The sequence below is a fragment of the Anomaloglossus baeobatrachus genome, chromosome 1 (assembly GCF_048569485.1).
Source record: "Anomaloglossus baeobatrachus isolate aAnoBae1 chromosome 1, aAnoBae1.hap1, whole genome shotgun sequence".
NCBI lineage: Eukaryota > Metazoa > Chordata > Amphibia > Anura > Aromobatidae > Anomaloglossus > Anomaloglossus baeobatrachus.
In genome coordinates, this window is record NC_134353.1 from 555,742,761 (window position 1) to 555,762,878 (window position 20,118).

At 44.5% G+C, this 20,118-nt stretch overlaps 1 protein-coding gene across 5 annotated transcripts in view; it reads right to left on the reverse strand.

Annotated features, from left to right (window-relative positions):
* LINGO2 (leucine rich repeat and Ig domain containing 2) overlaps positions 1-20,118 on the reverse strand; it is a 2,307,572-nt gene that overhangs the window by 1,031,214 nt on the left and 1,256,240 nt on the right. For 4 of the 5 annotated variants that reach the window (XR_012724629.1, XM_075316938.1, XM_075316928.1 and 1 more), the window contains one exon: positions 9,429-9,538. The exons of the other annotated variant lie outside the window; for it this stretch is intronic. The gene's annotated coding sequence lies outside the window, so the exon portion shown is untranslated. The remainder of the gene's footprint in view (positions 1-9,428; positions 9,539-20,118) is intronic. 5 annotated transcript variants of the gene reach the window in all.

Here is a 20,118-nt window from a genome sequence, read left to right on the forward strand (position 1 = left end):
ATCCTTTAATAAAATGCGATATGTTTATTAACAAAAGAACTCCCCTCATTTTTCTAAATGTACCTCACCTTTCTTGTTTTTAGGTAATCAATCCTCTCCACCCTCAAAGATTCTCTTCCCTGATCACCTTGCAGATACCAAGCGATAAATTCAAGATTATCAAAAAAGAAAACATCTTGTGAAATCATCTAGACCTTTTCTCAATGGTTATCCCTAATACATGATTTGTCTATCTGATTCTTTCACGCCTGCATACCTTTTCTTTTTAACCAACCTGGCTTGGATATTCCCTTTGTGCTGCAAAATCCATAGCCATTCAACCTATCACTTGAAAATTAATTTGGTTAATACCAGTTCAATAAAAAAGTAAATTAATTAATGTTTTCTCTTAGGGTTTTTTTTTCAGGTTCCTAAAAATAAGTGTTACACGAAGGGACATGGTATATTGTAAAATTACCAGCATTTAATGCTAATATTTCAGTAATATGCACATCTCTCTCAAAAGAAAGTACTGTGTTGTATTGTCAATGCTATCCTCAAATATGCTGGAACATTTGGCTTGAATATTTTTGAGCCTAACTTGTCTACCACCTATTGACTAGCATCTACTATTATATGTCTGTATGTAATATGCTGCAACATGCGCAAGCGAAAGTGGGTGGCCTTGGAGGGGAATTTTTCTACGTACACCTCATATCTACTTTTTATTTTTTGCCATCTGGGCAATAATGGTTTATGGCTCTCAATTTGTACTTTTAGTACAATACCGTGTAAATTGAATTTCTCTATTTCATACTAACCTAACAATATCTTATAATGGATACACTGATGTCCTTGGTGAACTTTGTGTTTTTAGTAGCCCTTTTGCCATGTCATATTAATAAACTGTACAAACATTGTCTAATGATTATCAGGATTATGTATTGAATAGGTATTTTTTTCATTTAGTCAGGGTATGACATGTACAATGTGTAAAAAGGGTGGCTTTGAAAAGATTCCTCCTTTAGGTGTGACATATGTGTTTCTGTAATGTCTGCTCTTGACCACAGACTCAGGATGACTGTCATGGACAGACTAGGACTAGCCACCAAGTTGGCAGGATCTCAAGAACCCTGAAACCCTTTAACCCATTTACAGGGATTTCGAACTACATAAGGTCCAGTAGATAGTTGCCTATGGAAGGCTGCAATAAAGGAAAGAGTGGTCGTCAGGCATGGTCCAAACCAGAATGCACAAAAAGGGACAAAATTGGCAGGCAGGAGCATAGTCAGGAAATCAGGCAGAGGTCAAAACTGGAGATAGTAGCAAGGTATAAAAATTGCAACCAGGAGAGTAAACAGAGAGCAGGCAGAGGTCAAAACACAGGGATCAATAGTCAAAACAGAACAGGAACCAGACACTAGCAGGAATACAAAACTATCTCTGGCAGTGACCAGCAGACAAGAGGGTGGATTAGAAGGGTGTGGTGTCTCCTCATTGGCTGTAGCTGAATGGTGGTAACTTCAGCTGTAAGATATACACTACCTACAGTCAGCCAGTGGTATTGCAGCTCCCAGGGAAACCCAGCTTAGTGGATGATCGGAGCCTGCACCCACCAGAGCCACTGGCACTGACTCCTCTCCTATCACCAGCACAGTCCTTGGCAGAAATATGGCGGCGCCTGGTGACTGAAGCAGAAGTCGCAGGAGCGGAGTCCGTTGAGGATGTGACAGTTTCCTTCTATGTATCGATTCTTTCTTGGAGACAATCTGCAATAATGGTTATTTACAGTTACATGCACCTCCCTCCGGGAACACTAGGATAATCTATACACAAGGGATCAACATATGGTCTATACCTTTTTGCTCCGATGTTAGATGTGTTTTGACCGAGCACACACCATATGTCCCTATTAAATCTACAAGATATATGCTCAGCTCGAGATGAATACGGCACCACAGTGTGTCCTGCTTATAGGGATGCATGCGCAGCTATTGGAGATTGCGCTGCAAAATTCTTCTGTATTTACACATGCGCTGCTTTCACAATGTAGTTTCCGCTCATGCAGCATAACTTTCAGCATGCAGGAAACCCAGGCTGGAGGAGCACATGTGCACAATATTTGGCTCAAACAATTATCTTTATTACACATGCGCTATCAACCCTGAAATTTTTTTTTCAATTTTCTTCAATGCAAAAAGGCATACAAACAAGAAGGTAGGTGGATTAAAAATAAAAACTGACACAAGACAGGTACAGGTCTGAGACAATCAGAATCATCATCAACATTCTTAAATAACAACCCAAAATGAATCTCCAGAGGTCACCCCCGATCAGCGGTAAGTACAACTTATGGAGCCTCGTCCAGGGCAATTGGGAAGAGTCAGGCAATGCCACAGAAGTGGCATTGCCTGAATTTGAATTTGAAGAAGTTATTTTTAAACTATGAAGGGGCAAATAATAATGTGCCTTCCCAGTCTGATAATATTAGCCCTCAAATCTCTGCTTTACATTGCCTGATTATGAAAAATAATTTTTAAAAAATGGCGTGAGATCCCCTCTATTTCTGATAACCATTTACCAAAACACTGCTAAAGTGTATACTAGGGTCACAATCCAATTACTAATCCAAACATAGGGAGAGACCCTATTTACATTTGGTCTACATTTAATTGGGGTCTCTCTTTGTTTGGATTAGTATTTCTGATAACCAGTCAAGGTAAAGGTTGCATCCCTTAGCTGTCTACTTTACCTTTGTTGGTCATCAAAAATAGGAGGGCATGATACCTTAAGACATAACAAAGAGTACTATATAACTATGTAAACTTACTATATTACAATTTACAGCATGCAGACACATTTTATGCACCATTGATTTTGAGTATTAAGCTGGGGTCACACTAAACGACAGCGACAACGACGTCGCTTTTACGTCACCATTTTCTGTGACGTAGCAGCGACCTTGTAAGTCGCTGTTATGATCGCTGCTTAGCTGTCAAACACAGCAGCCGAAGCAGCGATCATAACGACACGCGTCGCTGTGCTGCAACATGTGCAGAGAGCAGGGAGCCGCGCACACTGAGCGCTGGCTCCCTGCTCTCCTAGCTACAGTACACATCGGGTTAATTACACGATGTGTACTGCAGCTACATGTGCAGAGAGCAGGAACCGGCGCTGGCAGCGTGAGAGCGGCGGAGGCTGGTAACAAAGGTAAATATCGGGTAACCACCTTGGTTACCCATTGTTTACCTTGGTTACAGCTTACCGCAGCTGCCAGATGCCGGCTCCTGCTCCCTGCTCGCTTCATTTTGTCGCTCTCTCGCTGTCACACACAGCGATCTGTGCGTCTCAGCGGGAGAGCGACGACCAAAAAATGAAGCTGGACATTCAGCAACGAGCGGCAACCTCACAGCAGGGGCCAGCTCGTTGCTGGATGCCACACACAGCAACAGCGACGGGACGTCACTGCAACGTCACAGAAAATGGTGACGTAGCAGCGACGTTGTTGTCGCTGTGTGTGACACCACCTTTCATCTGCAATCTATACAATAATCAAACATTGCATATCACATTTTAAGCAACTGGTAAAAGGTATTATATGGTAAATATATTTTTTTTAAGCAAAAGCCTGAAAATATGCAACGATTAAAAGGTCATATTTGTAGACTTGTCACTGTCTTCACTTATAATTTGAATAATCTTTTGTTTAAGGCACGGCATAGATGTCTTTTGTTCCCATGAGATATTCAAATTCGAGATTCAAATGCAAAGACAGGAAAAACATCCATTCATGTTGTAGTCAATGAATACAAAACCGAAGAAAAAGATTGTCATTTCAATAACATCTTAACCACAGAGAACACAATTTTCATTTTATTTTTTAAACAAACATCCTGTTACGGAAATATCATTGATGAAGCATACAAAACAGTGACATACTATGTATTATGGTATGTGACACTGTTTCTCAACTCCAGTTTTTAAGTACCCAAACAGGTCATGTTTTCAGAATTTCCTTGCCATTATGCAAGTGATAAAGTCAGTGCCTCAGAAAAGTGTTCTTTGCATAGTTAATCAATAAATCTTAACTGCGGTGTATAGGGCCTGGAGTTTAGAAATCACTGATACATGATATAGGCCAATTTATCAAATGCAAATATTTGTACATTGTTCGTCAGTAAAGGATCAGTAACACAACCATAGTGTTACGGTTGCTGTGGCTCTGGAGACTATGTCCGGATTTCTTGCTACTGCACATGTGCAAGCGCTGGAGACTAAGTCCTATCTTGGAGCCATTGCACATGTGCGGGTGACATCATCGCTGACACGAGGTCACATGTCAATGACACCTTCTAAGCTGATTGGCCACTGCTCATGTGCTTGTGACATGTGGTCACATGTCTCTGACACCTTCTATGCCGATTGGCCGCTGGACATGTGCTTGTGACGCTTTGCTCGGTGATAGGCCAGCGTGACGTCATTCCTGTCGTTCTGGCAGCGGATTGGTTCTGGTGTCCTCCATCTTGGATGAGGCACAAAGTCTATATAAGACCCTGACGCACGCCGCCCAGCGCTCAGTCCTCTTGGTTCATGCGTGAGGGTAGACGCCCTGTGCACGTCCCTCTAGACATCTCTCTGTCTATGTTAGGTGAGCGCTACCGGCAGGGTAGCGTTCTTATACCTTACAGCTTCGGCTGGAGTCCGTATCCTTACCTCTTAGTGGAGCGGACATAGGCAGGTGCCTGAGGCACATGGTCCGGCTGGGCCTTGTGATTCTACTCGTAGGTGGATGTTGCCGCTAGGGTAACGTTCCTTATACTGCATCTGGCAGTTGTTCGTATCCTCGCACACTAGGGGAGCAAACAGAGGTAGGAGCTTTGTGCGGCTTATGCTGCTGTCCGTCTCTTTTGCACCACTAGAAGAGCGGACGTAGGCAGGTGCCATATCTAGTTATTCGTGTCCTCGCACACTAGTGGAGCGAACGCAGGTAGGAGCTTTGTGCGGATTACGCTGCTGTCCGTCTCCTGGCACCACTAGAGGAACGGACCTAGGTAGGTGCCATTTCACACTCACTGCTTTTGTCTCTGTGATCATTAACAGAGATCATTCCACACACCCTCCAAGTAAAGGCCCCGTCACACTAAGCAACATCGCTAGCAACATCGCTGCTAACGAACAACTTTTGTGACGTTGCTAGCGATGTTGCTGTTTGTGACATCCAGCAACAACCTGGCCCCTGCTGTGAGGTTGTTGGTTGTTGCTGAATGTCCTGGGCCATTTTTTAGTTGTTGCTGTCCCGCTGTGAAGCACAGATCGCTGTGTGTGACAGCGAGACAGCAACAACTAAATGTGCAGGCAGCAGGAGCCGGCTTCTGTGGAGGCTGGTATCCAATGTAAATATCGGGTAACCAAGAAGCCCTGTCCTTGGTTACCCGATATTTACATTGGTTACCAGCCTCCGCCGCTCTCACTGTCAGTGCCGGCTCCTGCTCTTTGCACATGTAGCTGCAGGACACATCGGCTTAATTAACCCGATGTGTGCTGTAACTCGGAGAGCAAGGAGCCAGCGCTAAGCATTGTGCGCTGCTCCCTGCTCTGTGCACATTTAGCTGCAGCACACATCAGGTAATTAACCCGATGTGTGCTGTAACTAGGAGACTGGGGGCTGGTCACTGGTTGCTGGTGAGCTCACCAGCAACTCGTGTAGCCACGCTCCAGCGATCCCTGCCAGGTCAGGTTGCTGTTGGGATCGCTGGAGCGTTGCAGTGTGACATCTCACCAGCAACCTCCTAGCAACTTACCAGCGATCCCTATCGTTGTTGGGATTGCTGGTAAGTTGCTTAGTGTGACTGGGCCTTAAGGGAGGAATTGCCTTATTTACTAATTATATTCCTCTGTGAGTTTAACAGAGGTATTGCACTCTGCCATAGTCTACAGCAGAGTCTGCACGGTGGACCCTGACTGTCTGATATTCCTTTAGGTTTTATTATCAGACAGCCCCCCCGTAACACATAGCTTGGCTCAGTTTACCAGAATAAAATATGGCACCCACAGAAGCCTACCAATTTTATATAGAGTGTACAGATGTTTTTCTGTCAATTCCATTTTCAGTAACACGTACTCCAGTGGATTCCACATTATAGACATATATTAGCACTGTACAGTGACACTATGGAGTGGCACATTGTACAAAGCTGTCCATACATGCTCCGCTCACATAACTACTGTATTTGGCCGAATAGCTTTATCAGTAAGGTGAATCTAATAGGGTGAACTAAAGGTGCCGTCACACTTAGCGACGCTCCAGCGATCCCACCAGCGATCTTACCTAGCAGGGATCGCTGGAGCATCGCTACATGGTCGCTGGTGAGCTGTCAATCAGGCAGATCTCCACAGCAATCAGAGATCAGCCACCATCCACGAGTGACCCGTGTAATGACGCTGTGCTTGGTAACCATAATACATATCGGTTTACTAAGCAAAGTGCTTTGCTTATAGTTACCCATTGTGTATCTTGGCTATGTGTGCAGGGAGCAGGGAGCCAGCTGCTAGAAGCTGCGGATGCTGGTAACCAAGGTAAATATCAGGTAACCAAGCAAAGTGCTTTGCTTGGTTACCCAATGTGTACTTTGGTTACCAGCGTCCGCAGAAGCCGGCTCCCTGCTCCTGGCACATTCAGATCGTTGCTCTCACGCTGTCAAACACAGCAATGTGTGCTTCACAGAGGGAGAGCAATGACCACAAAATGGTCCATGACATTCAGCAATGACTGGCGACCTCACAGCAGGGGCAAGGTCGTTGCTGGATGTCAAACACAGCGACATCGCTAGCAAGATCGCTGTTGTGTCACAAAAAAACGTGACTCAGCAGCGATGTCGCTAGCAATGTCGCATAGTGAGACATGGCCTTAATGAATCCCTAAATAACCACACATGGCAACCTAGATAACTGTAGATAATAGCCACATTGACCAGGAATAATGTCATCTATAAACTTTAAATAAGAAAAAAATTAATTTAAATACTACACCAGTATCAGCTAAGATTTTAATTACTAGTCTCAAATCAATGGTACTACCAAATTATTCTGTCTAATTTGTGCTGTATTGTCATATGAAACACCCCTAAATTTTTTTTGTTTTATAACCTTAGCTCCTCTTGAATTATCCCTTTATTCTCTGCACACTTTGTTTACATGCAGCTCAACCAAACATGACATTTTCCTGTGCCAAACTTCATGGTCAGAGCTGGCACCGCCCGGCCTCACTGTCCAGACCCGCCCTCTGCACATTCATTGGCTGTCAGTATTCTGCCCTAGCACTGACCTCTCATCACTCCAACATTGGAAATAACACCCCCACATGGGGCACTGCAGATCCCACCACATAGGGCTTTGCAGAACCCACCACATAGGATTTTTCAGACCCCACCACATAGGGGTCTGCATACCACACCACATAGGGCTCTTCAGACCCCACCACATAGGGCTCTGCAGAGCCCACCACATAGCGCTCTGCAGACCCCACTACATAGGGTTCTGCACCCCACCACATAGGGCTCTGCACCCCCACGACATAGGACTCTTCAGACCCCACTACATAGGGTTCTTCACCCCCACCACATAGGGCTCTGCACCCCTACCACATAGGGCTCTGCACGACCCTCCACACGGCATTCTGCAGCCCCTCATGTTGCTCTGCAGACCCCACACATTGCTCTGCAGACCCCCTTGTCGCTTTGCAGCCCCCCACCATTTAGGGAATACATGCATACTCACCTTTCAACGGTCCCCGCCACTGCTCCTCGTTCTCCCGCTGTCTGCTATGCTCATATCAGCACAGTAGTGGCATCACTGCTGTACTGAACTTTCAAAGCAGACAGCGGGACAGTGATGAGAAGCAGCGCAGCACTTCCTCTCATCAGTGCTGTGAAGTGTATTGGCATCTGTGATGCCGATACATTTGAAGTACGATCCTGAGCAGAGGGCCAGTGCTGATACTAATATCGCGAGCAGCCACCATCAGGCCCCTCCCCCAGCTCCCAGGTCCCACAGCAGTGGCAGGGGAGAGTAGTAATGTGAGGAGGGTGCGGAGGAATGTGTAAGAGGGTGCAGGGAAAGGGGGCGGGGACATGACATCGGTTGTAATGTCCATCTATAAGGCAAACATAAGCTTCTGCTCTGTCATCGTGACATCACAGGAAGCCGCAAAATCACAGCAGGAGAAGTCACATGACTGCTCTGAGCCGGGGAGAGGGGCTGACAGCAGGGCAGGTAGGTAGTCACTATCTACTTACCTGCCCCAATGTAGCCCAATAGTGCAATAAAGAAAACTCAGCAAAATAAGCCGGATAACCCCTTTAATGCCAAAAAGGAATTGATACCATTTAATTATTACTCTTACTAAATAATGCCTCTATATGGGTTTTGTTCATATACCTCCTGAAAAAAGGACAATATATCTGCTGAACAGACTATATATACTACACAGTTAAGGTCAGTGAAAGGCCTTACTAAGCAATAGAAATGAAAGTATATTATTGTTTCTTCAAGATTTGTAAGGCTAGTCTGAGCACATAAATTCTCACCCCCTACATTTGCATTTAAGAACTATATTGCAGGTCAATTTTGCCAAACAGACTATAATGGGGCTCAGCAATTCCTACTTGGAAACAAATGACTTTTTCTGCCACTTTCATTTGATCTCATCTCCAAATAGGAGAAAAATAACAGCATTAAGCAGGGGATCCTGGAGGTCATGTGCTCATCTATTCAATGTCAGATGTCTGTACTAAGGGTGGCTTTACACGCTGCGACATAGCCAGCCGATGCTAGCGATGGTGAGCGTGATAGCACCTGCCCCTATCGTTATGCAGATATGTGAAGATCGCTGCTGTAGCGAACATTATCGCTACAGCAGCGTCACACGTACTTACCTGCTCGGCGACGTCGCTTGGCGTCACAGTGACGTCACTAAGCAGCCGCCCAATCAAAGCGGAGGGGCGGAGATGAGTGGGACGAGCATCCCGCCCACCTTCTTCCTTCCTCATTGCTGGCGTGTGGCAGGTAAGGAAAGGTTCCTCGTTCCTGCGGCGTCACACGTAGCAATGTGTGCTGCCGCAGGGACGAGGATCAACTTTGCCCAAGCGACAGCAGCGATAATTGGGAGAGGACCCCCATGTCAACAAGGAGCGATTTTGGACGTTTTTGCAACGATCCAAAATCGCTCCTAGGAGTCACACACAACAAGATCGCTACAGCGGCCGGATGTGCGTCACAAAATCCGTGACCCCAACGAGATTGCTGTAGCGATCTCGTAGCGTGTAAAGTCCACTTAAGTGTAATATTTAAAGGAACAGAATACACCAGAATTTTAATGCTGAATTATGAATATAAAATATTTTACATGATATCTTTAAAAAAAAGAATCTAAACCCTTTGCTCCCTCTTACCTCATATCTGGTCATGTAGGTCTTTAGCTGATAGCTTGCTTTCACCGTGTGACATCAGGAGCCAAGCAAGGAAATCAGACCGTGAGCTATCGATCATGTAAAAGAGGCTCCTGCAAAGTGGAGAAACAAGCTCAAGAGGCTGCTTAAATGCTTGGTCCTATCCAGAGCACTTGATATATCTATAGTATTGGACAAAAATGTTGGTCAGATTGTGAGAAAAGCTGCACTAACTAGATAAAGTAGTTAATCTCTTTAACTGAGAATCCATCAGTGATCTCATTCTGACAGTCTAAACAAGAACGTTTTTTCATCTAAAGGCCACGTCTCGCTAAAGCCCCCATCACATTTATAGAGTTACCAGCGATCCCAAAAACGATGCGACCTGATAAGGATCGCTGTTAAGTTGCTGGGAGGTCGCTGGTGAGATATCACACAGTCAGACCTTACCAACGACTCAGTAATGATACAGGTTGCAGTAGCGACCTGTATAACGATCTCTGCTGTCAGACCCTGTAACACAGTGTCAAACATAGCGATGTGTCTTGCCCAGCAGGACATCGCCTTTGAAGAAAATGGTCCTGGACATTCAGCAATGACCGGCGACCTCACAGCAGGGGCCAGGTCGTTGCTGGATGTCAAACACAGCGACATCGCTAGCAAGATTGCTGTTGCGTCACAAAAACCGTGACTCAGCAGCGATGTCACTATCAATGTCGTTTAGTGAGATGTGGCCTTCAGCGACATCGCAAGCTTCATCGCTGCTGATTCACGGTATTTGTGACGCAACAGTGATCTTGCTAGCGATGTCGCTGTGTGTGACATCCAGCAATTACCTGGCTCCTGCTGTGAGGTCACCGATTGTTGCTGAATGTCCTGAACCATTTTCCTCAAAGGCGATGTCCTGCTGGGCAAGACACATCGCTGTGTTTGACACTGTGTTACAGGGTCTGACAGCAGAGATCGTTATACAGGTCACTACTGCGAACTGTATCATTACTGAGTCGTTGGTAAGGTCTGACTGTGTGACATCTCACCAGCGACCTCCCAGCGACTTACCAGTGATCCTTATCAGGTTGCATCATTTTCGGAATCGCTGGTAACTCGATAAATGTGATGGTATGCTTTTGTAATCCTGCAAAATCAAAGACTCCATTTCTTGCCTTATGTATTCATTATAGGGAGTTGTTGCTTTTAATTGATTATGCGATCTGTGATTGGCCCTTGCTTTCTTCAAACTAGTGATAACATTATAGAATAGGAACAAATCACTGATTTCTGACTTTGTTAGGGTACCTTCACACTTAGCGATGCAGCAGTAATCCGACCAGCGATCTGACCTGGTCAGGATCGCTGCTGCATCGCTACATGGTCGCTGGTGAGCTGTCAAACAGGCAGATCTCACCAGCGACCAGTGAACAGCCCCCAGCCAGCAGCGACATGCAAGCGACGCTGGGCTTGCACGGAGCCGCCGTCTGGAAGCTGCGGAGACTGGTAACTAAGGTAAACATCGGGTATGGTTACCCGATGTTTACATTAGTTACCAGTGTGAGCAGGGAGCAGGGAGCCGCGCACACTGAGCGCTGGCTCCTTGCTCTCCTAGCTACAGTACACATCGGGTTAATTAACCCGATGTGTAATGCAGCTACATGTGCAGAGAGCAGGGAGCCGCGCACACTGCTTAGCGCTGGCTCCTTGCTCTCCTAGCTGCTGTACACATCGGGTTAATTAACCCGATGTGTACAGCAGCTACATGTGCAGAGAGCCGGAGCCGGCAGCACAGGCAGCGTGAGAGCTGCAGAGGCTGGTAACTAAGGTAAATATCGGGTAACCACCTTGGTTACCCGATGTTTATCTTGGATACAGCTTACCTCAGCTGTCAGACGCCGGCTCCTGCTCCCTGCTCGCTTCATTTGTCGCTCTCTTGCTGTCACACACAGCGATCTGTGTGTCACAGCAGGAGAGCGGCTTTGAAGAAAACGAACCAGGGCTGTGTGTAACGAGCAGCGATCTCGCAGCAGGGGCCAGATCGCTGCTCAGTGTCACACACAGCGAGATCGCTAATGAGGTCACTGCTGCGTCACAAAAAGCGTGACTCAGCAGCGATCTCGGCAGTGAGCTCGCTGTGTGTGAAGCACCCCTTACAGTAGAAATACAAAGCTCAAACACTTTATGCTAATTCTACAGTTCTGTAACTGATAAAAAAAATGTCATTCAAGGAGGAGTGACCACCCCGGAGACCAAGAAGTAAGGAGATTGCAGAACTCTAACCAGCGCAAGACACAGATTGAGAATACCCCTTTAACACAAATGTAATATGTATTATAAATAATAATGTAAATTGTTAAAAGCTTATTCGTTTTCTCTGCCATCTTATGTATTGCAGAGAAATGTATAACACATCAAAATCAGTCATCTGTAAGTATAATCTTGACAAGCACATTATAAAAGCTACTCATATAAGGCTAGAGTAATCTATTTTACAACAAAGTGCACCATTTTATATGAATACTAAAAGAGTGATTAATTTGTTTCATTTTAATAATAGTGATTATATTATTCAAATACAATATTTATGTTCTGAAGCAAATACAGTTTATATTGCTGTCATGCAAGTCTATTAAAATAAAATAGACAATTTAAGCCATTTAACACTGGCTGAGCAAGAAAATAATTTATTTTATGAATAGAATGCAGCTTTCTTAAGAATTTATTTTACCCAGTAAATTAAGAGCTAATAAAATGTTCTTACTTTTCAATATACTTTACTTAAAATTCTATAAAGTGTAACTCAGCTCCAAAAATAAAAAAAATTGAGTTCTAAGTAGAAAAATTTGTAATTAGCGATGAACACCCAAAGTATTTTCCATAGACTCCTTAGCATAGATCTAAACAATTTATACTTTGCCCCTTCCCTCCTATCACTATCTGTTAACAGTAGGACTGAGCGGATCCAAACTGTAAGAGTCCAGATCCGCGCGGTTTCAAAGATTTCCGAGTATCGGACCCGGATCCGGAATTCCAGATGCACGATCTGTAACTGGGGGAAAAGAATTGAAAAATAAAGAAAAACAGAAATAAAACAGCTTTTCATACTTACCAAGACTCGGTGTCATGGTGGCACACTGCTTCTGGGTCGCGCATTCACTTCCTGTACTGTGCAGCATATACACATAGCTTTCCGTGTTTTTCCCGCCCACTGGCCATCCTCTCGCCTGTGAATGGTTGCAGTTAGCTGACACGCTGACACTCAGGGTGGAGGCGCTTCTAGCTGCAACCAATTACATGCACCGGTGGGCAGGCAAAACAATGATATCGAATTGTCGGCTCCGGAAGGGAAAAGCGTGAACCGGAAGGAGTTTGCTGCCATGACAGAGCCTCTGGTGAGTATACCGCGCACTCTCCTACCCCCATATCCCTTCCACAAACATTTTTAATCTCTGGATTCTGGTTCCCATAGACTCATATGGGCACCGGAATCCGGAGCGGATCTAGATTTTTTTTCAATCCAGCAAGCATCCGCCGGTCCCAGATTTTGGTGGATTCGATCAACTCTAGTTAACAGTAAATGTTATCACAGGTCCTAATTATAAGTTAATATCGAATTTAGTTTTAAAATTACAAGAATTTGCATGTGCCAAAATGCAGATTGTTTCGTAATATATTTCTACATATATTCAGTAAAATGTCGGCCGGTTGACTACAAAGTCCAATCAAAAGGTCAAAAAAGAAAATATATGTATACTCACGTTACCTCTCACCTCTCTGTCCTTTTCACTCTTCACCGTCCCTCTTCTGGTCTTCAATGTATCTTATTTCTAGTGCTGACCCATGCTAGTTGGAACTTATGGCTATGATAAGGTTATGATCTTGTGCAGATCGTGCAGGGATTTAGAGCTTAGTAATGGTGATAAAAATGCACCTAGGACTATATGGAGGACGGTGAAGATCAGACGGGGCTGGAAAGGTGAGCAATAAGATGAGCATAAATATAGAGATTCCAGCACATAATTCAATACACAGGGAATAACTTAGCTGCATATCGAATTCTTGTGAAAATCCGCATAATTTGGTGAATTCAATTTTTTTAGATGTGCTCAGCTCTAACACATACCATAATGATTTTACATTGTCTTTTCATTACTCAGTATTTTCCTCTCTCATTTAACTAATAAATATTATTAGATATTATTAGTCATCTGCAAAAAAGAAAGGAAAACTTCACCAAAAACAAATCACTATTTTAAGCTTAACTGTTAGAGATAGGAAAATGTATTCAAGGGGAAAGGAATTCTATTAGAATTTACAAATTATTTATATTTTTGAGACTATGGATCTTTGTAAATTCACTTCACGTGAACGCAGCCTAATCGTGCCTAGCTAGTTGCCACTGTACTGAACTGTAGACAGTTGGTAAAAGTTTACATAACAAAAAAACATTATACTGTTATATTGTCAATATCCATCATTTCCAGCTCTATTTAAGCATTTACAAAGTATTTCTTGTTCAAGACTTGCACATGTTTTATCATACCACTTTACCTGACTTCTAATTTCTTATCACAAATTATGCGTATGTTAATTGTCTTATAGATACAAAAAAAGAACAAAGAAACATAGACAATTAAAAACATCAAACATCTCCATAACCCTTATGCCAATCATTTTGCTATTTATTAATTTTCTATGTATTTATGCAGACTTTTTCATTTTTATAAACTTTCTGATTGTCCCTCCAGAGAGGAAGGAGACCAAATCTAGCACCAACTAATGGAAGTAGCAATACTAAAAGTCATAAGTGGCTTTTTAAACAAGCCTTTTTATAAGATTTAGGGGCACTTTGCACACTATGACATCGCAGCTGCGATGTCGGTGGGGTCAAATCGAAACGCACATCCGGCGTCGCAGTCGATATCATAGTGTGTAAATCCTTTTTGATACACTTAAGCAGCGCAAAAAAGTCCAAATCGTATGATCGGTGTAGCGTCGGTCATTTCCATAAATTCGGAAGGACCGATGTTACGATGTTGTTCCTCGTTCCTGCGGCAGTACACATCGCTGTGTGTGAAGCCGCAGGAGCGAGGAACATCACCTTACCTGCGTCCTGCGGCTCACGCCGGCTATGCCAAAGGACGGAGGTGGGCGCAATGTTTACGTCCTGCTCAGCTCCGCCCCTCCGCTTCTATTGGTCGCCTGTCGTGTGACGTCGCTACGACGCCTCACAACCCGCCCCCTTAATAAGGAGGTGGTTTGCCGGCCAGAGCGACGTCGCAGGGCAGGTGATTGCATGGGAAGCTGCCGTAGCGATAATGTTCGCTACGGCTGCTATCACCATGATATCGCAGCTGCGACGGGGGCGGGGACTATCGCGCTCGGCATCGCAAGCATCGGCTTGCGATGTCATAGTGTGCAAAATGCCCCTTAGCATATATGCCAGATCAGAATCCCAATTTGCAGACACGGTGTTTCGGGGTGATTGCCCCTCGTCAGTGCAAAGTATGGGTATCTGATCTGGGGTTATAAACTTTCTGTAAACTCTACAGGTTTTTTTTACATGTATTTATTACCTTTTTTTTAATAAAGAATTTTCTATGAATACACTTTTGGCAACTTTAATCAGTAAGAAAATTGGCAAATAGAGGATACTGTGGATTTAGTTTCTGTAGGCTAGTTGTGATTGTGTTTGATCCATGAATGTCATTCAGTAGTATAAAGTCTGGTCTCATAAGTTAGGAACATGATGTAATAATCAGAGGCAGCTATCATATGTATGTCAAGTATATATGACAGCCTTCCAACCCAATGCAAGTCATCCACAAATGCTTAGTGCACTCCTAAATCTCTTGTTATAGCATTCCCAAGCAAACAACATTGGGAAATAAAAAGTATATAGTCTTACACAAGGTGAAAAGAATCAGATTTTCCGAATTATGACTTCAAATGACTTTTCATGATATCTTTTATAATCTCTCTATATACAGTATATGTTTTCTTGTTTTAGCACTACATCTTTATGGAATTCTATCTTTCAGTGTGTCATACCTCTTTATCTGTCAAGAAAGAATATTTTATTTATTGATTGATTTCAGACAGGTTTTTATTCTCATCTTTATCTATAAGTCAAGAAGGCCAGCTCTCAATTTGGCAAATTGCTTAAGTTCCTGGAATACATTTATACTCATTAATAATAATACAGGTTATGTAATTCTTCATTTGAAGGATTACATCAGTATTTAAAGTGGTGTCCAAAAAAAAAAAAATAATTACTGAAAAAATGTAACGTTTTAATGTTTGTTTAAATATTATTATTTGTTTTTGTTTTTAATTGAGCAAAACATGAAAAAATTAAAAAGTTTGATAGGAGAACTACTGTAGAACTAGGTCACATTACAACTGCAATAAAAGTAGGCAGAATCTGCTCTATCACACGCATGCCCGCAATTCTCTGCCACACACACACCCACAATGCTCTGCTGCACGCATGCCCTTAATGCTCTGCTACATTCACATTCGCCTGCAATGCTCTGCCGCATGCACGCTGGCAATGCTCTGCTGCATGCATGCCCACATGCAATGCTTTGTCACACGCCCGCATGCAATGCTCTGCCACACACCCGCATTTAATGCTCTGCCACTTGCACATCCACAATGCTCTGCCGCACACACATCCGCAATGCTGTGCCGCACGCACACCCGTGTATACTGCCCCACTGTATAATGCACACCGCTATATTCTGTGCTCCGATGTATACTATGCTCCTCAGTATACCGTGCTCCATCGTATTCCACTGTATACGTGCTCCTCAGTATACTGTGCTCTGTTGTGCTGAGGAGCGGAGGTCCAAGGTGAGCACACAAGAGCAAGGTGTCACGTCTTTACCAGGGCCTGCTCCAGTGACATCTGCCCCGGTCACCAGGTGCTACTCTGTTCACACTGCAGGCAATACTGGTGATGGGGGAGAGGTCAGTTCCAGTAACTCTGGTGGGCGAAGTCACCGCACATTTACCAGGCTTGGTCTGGCTCAAACTTGCAGTACTGCTGACTAACAGTAAGGGTGTTTGCCTTCCAGCTAGTATCAGCTCTTACTCCAGCCTATGGGATGGCACCACACCCTTTTTATACCCTTCAGTGTGCTTGGATCTTTGCCAGATATAGTCTTGTGTTGCTGTGAGCCACATCCTTCCTGGTACTGTGCACCTTGCTTTATGTCTCCTATGAACTTGGCTTTGTTTATTGACGTCCCTTCTGCCTGCTGTTTTGTACCTTACCTGTCATCCCGGTTTTGACCTCGACATGTTTTCCGGACATTCCTCCTGCCTGCTCTGTTGTACCTCACCTGATATCTCGATTTGACTTCGGCCTGTTTCCTGGATATTCCCCCTGCCTTCCCATTTTGTACCTTGCTGACGTTTTTGTTTAGACCTTGCCTGGTGACTATCCCTGTCTCTGGAATGCGGCCTACCTTAGAGGCAGTGAACCCCTGCAGTAATTCCAGATCCATGTATATGGGTTAAAGTTTTTCGGGGTACCTTGGGGTCCTACTTAGTGTGTGGCTTGACGTGACACAGGAAGGAGCAGCGGGGGAAGTTGCAGCGATGCAGAGAGTGGCAGGGAGGTGGGGGGAGTGGCAGCAGGAGGGGAGTGGCGACGGCCAGGAGAGTGGTGATGGTGGGGAGAGTGGCAAGGGGTGAGTCGCAACAGCGAAGGAGAGTAGCAGCAGGGGAGGGTAGCGATAGGGGGGAGTGGTGACAGGGGGGAGTGGCAGCAGGGAGAGTGGCAGGGAGACAACTGGGGGAAGGGACAGGGTAGCAATGGCAGTGGGGAGAGCAGCGGGAGAGGGTAGCGGCAGCTGCCCGGCACCGATACTCACACATCTCAAGCATGGGACGGTTGGAAAGTGCAGCATATAGCATACACTGTGAGCTCCACAACGATGGTGCTGATTTCCTCCCTCTGCTGTGATCTTGACATCCCAGGGGGCGTGTACAGCTCACAGCAAGAAGAACTCCATACTAAGTCAAGGGGTCATAGCCCATCTATCAGACTCCATGCCCAGGTTGCTGCCATATTTGAGATCAGTAACTGTCATTAAACACAGCAAATCCAAGATGGCAGCCCCCAGTGTTTGAGTAAAACTAGAATTAAATAAAAACTAAAACAGTGAATTTAATTTTGTACTAAAAATATTTGATTTCATAATCACTATTATTAATACAAAAATAAAAAAAACCCTTACCTTTAAATGGTCCTTCCATCATGGCACTAAAAAGTGACTATTAATTTGCAAACCACTGCCTCTTCTGCTCAAGTTAGCCTTCCTTTTCCATTTGTCAGATAACTCTTGCAGTGCTCTAGAGAATGAAAATGTAAACTAACCCATAGAAGGCAGAGGAAGGTGATTTAGAGTTATCAATGAATGATTAACATCTTGAAAACAAATGGAACAGAAACTTGATATTATCAAATGAAGCAGGAGAAAAACACAGGGCACTTGGTAGGGTCACTGTAAATAATACCGGCTCCGGTAGCGACATCACAGCATGTGACACCAACGAGCGATGATCAACGATCGCAAAATCATTCAAAAACGGTGATCATTGACACGTTGATCCTTCCTTAATATCGCTGCTGCTACAGGTACGATGTTGTTCGTCGTTCCTGCGGCATCACACATTGCTATGTGTGACACCGCAGGAACGACGAACATCTCCTTACCTACGTCCACCGGGAATTCGGAAGGAAGGACGTCGGCGGGATGTTATGTCCCGCTCATCTCCGCCCTTCCGCTTCTATTGGCTGGCCGCTTAGTGACACCGCAGTGACGTCACTATGACGCAGAACGCCCCTCACCCTTGAAGGAGAGATTGTTCGGCAGTCATAGTGACGTCGCTGTCAAGCTTTGTGCGTGTGACACTGCCGTAGCGATAATGTTCGCTACGGCAGCGATCACCAAATGTCGCACATATGTTGCGGGCGGGTGCTATCGTGCTCTTCATTGCTAGCAATCGCTAGCATGTCGAAGCGTGTAAAGTAGCCTTAAGTCTTAGGTTAATCATGGCAGGCAATAATGAGACACTCCCAATGGTTAACTGTAAGAGAAAGTAAATAAACACATACACCCGAAGAAATCCTTTATTTGGAAAAAAAGGAAAAAAAGGCAAAAAAACCCCACCCTCTTTCACCACTTTATTAAATTCCCCAAATACCCCTCCAGGTCCGGCTTAATGCACACGAGGTCCCATGACGCATCCAGCTCTGCTACATGAAGCTGACAAAAATGCATCCAAAATACATTCAAAATGCATCCAAAATGCAGCATTTTCGATGCATTTTGAATGCATTTGGATGCATTTTTGACAGTGTGGTCCCACTCGGCTCTGCTACATCCCCATAGAACATGGCTAGTTGCGAGATAGAGCGTATGAGTATGAGAGAGGGGGGGAGAGGGAGAGACCGACAGACAGAGCGAGAGACCGAAAGACCTGCCTTCTGTTTGTCAAAAAAGCGATTTATGGAGCTGCTAGCAGCTACTGGACAATGTGTTCAGCCCTTAAAAGGAATATTTATTAGTTGGATCTACGAACGCTCTCCCGCACACAATACAGTCTATCTACCCTGCCAGCTCCTATTACTGCATGTTCAGAAAATGGCCGCTGGCTTTTATAACCGGTATGACACTGTGTGGCCAAGCCAATCACAGTAACACCACAACAAATATGACTGTGGCGTTACTATGAGGGCAAGCAACATCAGATGTGTTCATTGGCTGGAAAACAGGTGCCAGGAAGTCAAAAATGAAAATGAAAGTATCGGAGCGGATGTTGTTTTATCCGTCGGATACCAAATGGTGCGAATAGCCTGTTATCCGTCGGATACTGAATAGTGGTGAATACATTCGCTCATCCCTAGTCTGAATACTTTCCATACCCACTGTATACACCATATAACTGCAATCATGTAAAAGTGAATGCATCACAGATAAAAAAAATCCCTCCCATCTGACATTATCAAACATGTTAGATGAGAGAAATGTCCTCCCCGGTCTCCCGGTGTAAAAAAAAGTCCCTCCTGGTCCCTCTCCTCCTCCTGATCTTCTAAAATGGCAGGCACATGAGTTGTGTGCCCGCCGTAATCATATTTCTTCTTTGATTTCTCTCCCTTTTGAACATGTCATAAGGGAGAGAAAAGTCCTCTCCAGGAAACCCCCCATGTAATCCATTGTCATCCCCTGGTCCTAGTTTTGTTCTTTGCACAGTTTAATCTGCCCAATTTCTAGAGTAAGGTAATCATCTCTGATGAATCTAATTTTCAGCTTTGCCCAACACCTAGTCGTTTATTGGTTAGACAGAGTTGTGGAGAGGTGTACAAGCCACAGTGTCTTGCACCCACTATGAAATTTGGTGGAGGATCGGTGATGATCTGGGGATGCTTCAGCAAGACTTGAAATGGGCAGATTAAACTTTGCAAAGGACGTATTAATTAAGCAACATACAAGGTTATCCTGGAAAAACAGTTGCTTCCTTCTGCTCAGGCAATGTTCCCCAATTCTGAGTACTGTTTTTTCCAGCAGTCCAATGCATCATGCGACACAGCTAGGTCAATGAATGTGTGGATGAAGGATCACCACATCAATACCCTGTCATGGCCAGCCCAATCTCCAGACCTGAACCCCACTGAAAACCTCTGGAATGT